The sequence below is a fragment of the Meleagris gallopavo genome, chromosome 7, assembly GCF_000146605.3.
Source record: "Meleagris gallopavo isolate NT-WF06-2002-E0010 breed Aviagen turkey brand Nicholas breeding stock chromosome 7, Turkey_5.1, whole genome shotgun sequence".
Classification (NCBI taxonomy): domain Eukaryota; kingdom Metazoa; phylum Chordata; class Aves; order Galliformes; family Phasianidae; genus Meleagris; species Meleagris gallopavo.
This window is the reverse complement of record NC_015017.2, coordinates 30,543,077-30,550,056: the sequence shown is the minus strand read 5'-3', so window position 1 is coordinate 30,550,056 and position 6,980 is coordinate 30,543,077.

The window sequence follows — 6,980 nt, the reverse complement described above, 5'->3', positions numbered from 1 at the left end:
TCTCTTCTCTTCTCTTCTCTTCTCTTCTCTTCTCTTCTCCTCTCTTTTTTAATTTGCAGTCTTCTGTCTCTCAAGAAATGTGCTACGTGAGGAAGGACACCCAGCTTCTGGGACACAGAGGCCCTGCAGCGCGCTCCAAGGCAGTCAGGGTTCAGAATTTGATTTCCCACCCACGGGCATTTCATGTCCTGATGCAAGAGGACGATCTCCACGCTTCTCAGTCAACACGACTTAAAACTGTATCCCCCAAATCTGTTTGCTCATCACTTTTGTCCTCCTAGAGCGTGCCTAAGTGAAAAAATAGAGTATTCCTCAGGATAAGATTTGTCTTATCTGACTTTTGGTGTCTACAGCACAGACTTCTACAGTGAAGGTAATTGCCCCGTGGGCCTCCATGACAGGAGGAGAAATTGGCAAAGTGCTTCCCCGCAGCTTCTGCTGAGGTTTCCTCTTGTCCTCCCAAGGACAAAACTGCAGTATGCAGAGATAGGTTTGAGTTTTTTCTTTCTTATCTGAAAGAGGGTTTGCAGGAAGCTTCTGATTTGGTCTCTTGAATTGATCAGTGTATGAATTGGAATGGTTAGTTGAGTGTATAGGCAGAACAATAATTTGGAGTAGTGTTGTCTTGATACAGGAGCCAGTTGCTGTATCAACATACAGCTTTTCCACAAAAACCAGTGAGTGCTATACTCCATCACCATGTATTTGTATTCAACAGGCATCTTTTTACCACAGATGCTACCGGAATGCCTGGATAAGAGATGTTCAGTGAAGTATTTGCTGCAGATGTCATTTCTAATAGGCTGCAAAAATTGCATCACCTTAAGATGAGCAGCAGAAAGCCAGGCTGAGATAAAATTAATTACCCACTTGCAATGCCAGAACTTTTTAGATGTGATTTAGTCTTCTGTTCTTGCAGGTCATGAATGGGGTGAATCCCTTTGCCATTAAGAGCACATTACCTTCGTATGTGGTGTTGTTGCCTTCAGGACAGCCTGGTTTCTTTGTTAATTTCCATTGCTTGTTGCTTGTGGTAAAAATTGAGCAAATGCATTGCAAGCAAAAATGCCTACGTAATGCCTGTCAGGGTGTATCAGTGCTCCTCACAACTTTGTCCATTTGTCAGAAATGGCTTCGTTAATACGTATCAGCAGTTAGAATCATGTTCACTTTCATGCTTTGTTCAAAGCTATAGTACGACAATAACTACAATGGCATATAAATACTTTATAAGACATCTATTGTCAACTATTTATCATTTATAACATGCAGCAAAAGCATTATAAAACATTTACTACTCATTTGTAGATAGTGTTTTGTTGCTCATGCCATGCATTCAGAATACAGCGTTGATCTCTGACTCCTTAGCAGGTTAAAAGGAAATAAGAAAAACAGATAAAATTGGCAGAAAAGTTAACCTGGGAGATTGAGAGACCAGAAAGCATCATGGGGCACTGCTGCTGTGGGAATATGCCAGGACTTGGGGACACAACTCAGGTGCCGCATGGTCAGAGGAGACAAATATCATTCTACTGCTTTTTGCTTATTTGCATTGCAGCTGTTTCTTATTCCTTTTGTGAGATGTGGTACCAGAGCACTTCCTCTTCTCCCCCTATTATAATTTTGTCATTACAGCTTAAACATTTTCGGTTTTAAAAGAAAAAGATAATTTCCTTGATCTGATTTCTGATGCATTTTGTTCAGTATTATGTAGCAACATTTTTTTCTGTAGAAAATTTGATACATTACTTTAAGTTAACTACATACAAGAGAATACTAAATAAATTCACTTTATGTGCTTCCCTAATTAGTTTTCAGTCATGTAATTCTCTTCAATATAGAGTTGAGAAATCCCCAAGTCTACCTTGATGTAGTTAGTGTCACATACACTGATCATGTGAAATTGAATTTGAATTTACTACTAATATTTAAACACAAAAGCTGACTTGAACCATATTTCCCTGTTGGATAGAGATGTCACCGCTCTCTGTAATGAGTAGCATTATGTTGAATACTTAAACCAAGAACAACCAAGTTACAGGAACAGGACATTAATCTCAGAGAAATGTTGAATTTCATGCTTTCGACAATGCAGTGTCTTAGCATTACCACTTACACTTTAATTACTAGAGACAAGTATTTTGCAATATATATTGCTTGAGTATTTTTTATAAAGATGAAGTGGGAATTTAGATACCACCAGGATCTCTTGGATAACTGAGTAGACTGCCTGCTAGCGCAAAACTAAATTTGCTGCCTGCAGCCCTCAGCTGTTGAATGCTCAAAATCTTAACAAGTGTCTGTATAGATCTCTAATGTTTTGCTGCTAGAACCAAACCATATCTTGGGGTGGATGTGATAAGAACTCTAGAGATGACATCAGGAACCATTTGCACAGACCCTGATGAAATCCAGCTTCTTCTAGAGATTCTTTTTGGCAGGCTCCATGGGTGCTGTGGTTGGAGAATTGGGGTGAGTACTGCTAGAGATAGCAGTGATGGCCTCATTCATGTTGCTGCTTGATTAAATCCTTATCTGGGTGTCTACGAATAGCTGGATGAATTTAGAGTACTGTGCAGTACAGACTTGGTTCACTTAGCAGAGGATGATTGCTGAGCACCTCGTATAGAAAGGTGTAGGGGGAAAAAACAAACGATCATAGAACTGTTATAGAAGATGAGACTGGAGAAGATGGAACAGGAGAAGGCAGAATTCAAAAACTTTACTGTTGAGCATCTCTGAAAGTATTTAGGAGAACAGTGCATGAAATATAATGCTTCATGCTATACCTTAACAGGAAGATTACCAACGAAAGATGTCCAGTCAGAATGCAATGAAACCCAAGCCAGTTGCCATGGTACAACAACATCCATAGCAGAACCAAGTGGTGTTAATCTCCGGGATCATGCCCTGGCTGCAGGGCAAGGACAGGGGCTGGGGCCTCTCCTGGCATTGGGTCCATACCAAGTGCCAATCAGAAAGGCAAATGGCTTCACATCTCGTGAGCCTTGCTTCAGCAGAGGATAAATGACGGAGCTGGATGGGTTGGCTGCATGAGAATCTGTAGATTTTTCTCCCTGCCGTGATCAAACAGGGAAAAAAAAACAACAAAGATATAGAGGAAATCCCTGAAGAACTCTGAAACAGAATAGAAAACTTTCCATTGTGTGTACAAAGGGATAGTCAGAAGATGAGCTGATTTATTTTTTTTCTATAAGATGACTTAGAAAAATCAGAGGATGCATTTATACATATAAAACATACAAAGTACTGCACTGTGTGTGCATCTTTTGATCCTTGTGGGAAATATGCAGGTGAGCAAATTTCTTTTTCCCACATGTGTCTGTGGAGAGGATATTTTCCTTCTCTAAGCTTCCAGCAACATGCTGGTGTTGGGTGAAATTGAGGGGTTAACTCCTTGCTTAGAAATCAGATGCAGAATGTCCCAGTGCCCATCTCAGGAGCTGGCTCTCCTCTCACTGTGCTCTGGTGCAGCCAAACCAGGGCTGAGGGGCAACAAAAAGCTCAGGATTTTCACTGTCTGTGATTGCCAAAATCCCCCAAACTGGTTCCACTCTTAATATCATTATAAGATTAATGGGCACTCATACTGTAGGTAGAACTAATTAGGAAGGTAATTTTTCTTTCAGTTATAGCTAGGAGAATAAACCAATGTACAGGAGTGGCTGAGGAGTAATTATTTTGAGGAGCTAATACCCAATGATAAGCAGTCTCAGTGATAATAGATCACCATAAGTAGACAGTGGACCTTAATGTGGTTTTCCAGCCACTTTTCTGTCCTTTCTACAAGTGTGTTCAGAACATTTATGTTTTCATTCCTCCCCACACGCACGCTCCTGAATTTCTTTAACAGGCTGCCCAGTGAGGCTGTGGATGTCCCATCCCTGGAGGTGTTCAAGGCTAGGTTGGATGGAGCCCTGGGCAGCCTGGTCTGGTATTAAATGTGGAGGTTGGTGGCCCTGCATGTGGCAGGGGGGGTTGGAGCTTGAGGTCCCTTCCAACCTGGGCCATTCTGTGATTCTGTGATTCTATGATTCTTCTTCATTTTCAATTGAACTCACATTACTGGATTTTGGAGACCAAACATTGCTTCCATTTCTTTCTTTCATTCTAGGTTCTATTACAGAGTGGTGATTTTCTCTTTTTTTCCTCCTTTTAAAAAAAAAATACACTGTGATAAATTTGTTTCTACATGCATTGGATTTACTTTTATATTTAAAGATGTTAAAGACGTTATTTACAAGCTAATTTACTGAACCTGCATAAGATTAATGGCACAATCTCTGCATGACGAATCATTAGGAAGTGATAAAAAGCAACAGTCAAACAAGTGGATTGTGACACACTCATGGAAATCTCTGCTATATATTAATGTTTATTTCATTGCAGCTTGTTGCAGTAGTTCAAGTAATAACAGCTCTTGCCACATACTTTTTTTAAGGTAGGAATTTGCTTGAAACTGGGTACTAAAAGCAACATAGGTATTGTCTAAAGAATTCCATCTCTCTGTGTGATTGATGTCAAGGATAACCCATAAAGCTTGGATGGGGAAATTGCCTTTTGCAATCTTTGAATGGAGGAACATCTCATGTTCCTGCTTTCTCAGCAGCAGTGGTGCTGTGGTTTCTGCAGGAGGAGGATTACGCTGCATCTGGTGAAGGAAATTAAGGATTAACATGTGCATTATGTAGGAGAAACACTACAGGAGAACTGTCATTTGTATTTTACAGGGAAATAATCCTTTAAGTCTCTTAGGGCTGATATAACTCCTTAGTTTTTCTCTTTTCCCCCCACCTCTTGGAATACCCTGTGAATTCTTATGTCAAAATGACTAAAAACCAAAACAAAGATCAGAAGAATCTGGACTCTTTAAATGAGAAAAGGTGTGCTAGAAAAGACATTGAGTGAAACAAAGCCACGTTGTTGGACACTTCTGGAGATTTCGGTGGGTCACATGCTGGCTGCTGGGTACAATCTAGATATGGCCAATGGCCTATTCCTTTATTGTGCTGAAAATGTGCAGTTTTCAGCACCTTCAAAAGAGCAAAAAACAAAAACAAGCAAAGAAACATGAAAACTGAAAGAAACTCATTTGTGGCCTACAGGCCTCTATCTATAATTTTGATCATTAATGTTTTCCAGGAGAAGCACTTCTTGGAAGTCAGGAAGCATTTTAGAGGCAGATGTGCTGAAATACCCCTTCCTGCCACTCTTCTTATCTCCTGTAGCAGTTTCCTATTTCTAAAGCATCAGAAGCAACCCCAGTTGCCATTGCCATTCATGTAGATTAAGGATTTTTGAGACTGCAGCCACTGAGTAAAAAGGGGAACCATAGAACGGTTGAGTTGAAAGGTATCTTAAAGCACACTGTGTTCCACCCCTGCCATGGGCTGGGTGCCCCCCACCTACTCAGGTTGACCAGGGCCCATCCATGGCCTCGGACCCATCCAGGGATGGGGCACCCACAGCTCTGGGCAGCAGTGCCAGTGCCTCTCCACCTCAGAGTAAGAAATTCCCTCCTCTTTGGGTTTAAAACCATTGCCCCTTGTCCTACCACTACATGCCACTGTAAAAAGCCATTCTCCATATTTCTTGTGAAGTTCCCTTTCAGCATTTTAAGGCTGCAGTGAGATCTCCCCGTAGCCTTCTGTTATCATGGCTGAACTATCCCAACTGTCTCAGCTTGCAGATGGGCTCCAGCCATCCGAGAGTCCTTGTAGCCCTTCTCTGGACCCTTTCCATGTCTTTCTTGAGCTGGAGGCCCCAGAGCTGGTGTGAAGCTCTCAGCTTCCTCGTAAGGACAGAAGTGGCCCCATGGACCTGCTGGCCACACATCTTTCGATGTAGCCCATAGGGTGAAGTGCTGACTTTGTCCAAATGGGACTCGACACTGCAGAACATCATCATCACACATGAAAGCTGTCATCTCTCCTTTCAGTTTTTGGCTAAATGCAGCTTTTTGGCTAAGTGCAGCTTTAAGCAGTCAAACTCTATATTTTGTAGCAAACTCTACATTAATATACTAATTAAAAAAAAAAAAAAAAAGATTTTAAATCAATTCCTTGGAGTCTGATTTCCAGCCTACCAAGAAACAGTTAAATGACTGAATCGCAAAGGTTTGAGTACTTCTAGAAACAACAGTCACAGGGAGGAAAATTAACGGTTTTCTGTTAATGACTCATGTTAGTCCTCTTTGGTGGTCCAAAGTGATGGGTTATATATATATGTTGTTTTTTTTTTCTTCCATTTCTTCCATATGCCTGTCATGAGGCTGCTTTTCTGATTGCTAGTTTTGTTGTTAAAAATGTCACTCTCTTTATTCGTCCTCCTCCCCATAGAATCTTTAAAACTAAATGCAGGAAAAGTGGAATATACCTGTCATTTAGACCAGCTAGAACAAAGGTTGATAGAAAATATATTCCTAGTTTGAAGAGGCTTCCCTGCTGATTTTGTTTATCAGAAAATGGCAAGTTTTGTTCCTAATGGACTGAAATTTAAATAAAATCTGACTCTGGAAATAAAAGCAGCCCTTATGACAAAATAAAATTATATATTTTATAGGAGAAATTGAATTAAAATGCTAGTTTCCTTTGGTTAAATTCTTTTACATAAGGAAATGAATAAACGAGGGAGAGTGAAATAGAATGAGATAGAAAGCTGATTGTTGAAGTAAGCTTTTTAAAAATCAATAATCTCTTGTAATTTATATTTTTGAAAAAACTTTGAACAGACTTCCATACAATATGTTGAATTATAGCTACATTTCTATGTTTCCTTTCATTAGGAGTTGAACTAGGGGTTAAATAGTGTTTTTCTCCTGGGATCTCAGGTTCTTATTGGTCTGTGGCTTTGGATGACAACCTTCTGCAACAAAAAAAAAACCCCTCTCCAGAACCTGAGCTAATTGAAGACTTTTATTTATTAGCATTTAATAGATATTTTTTTCTTTTTTTCTTTTT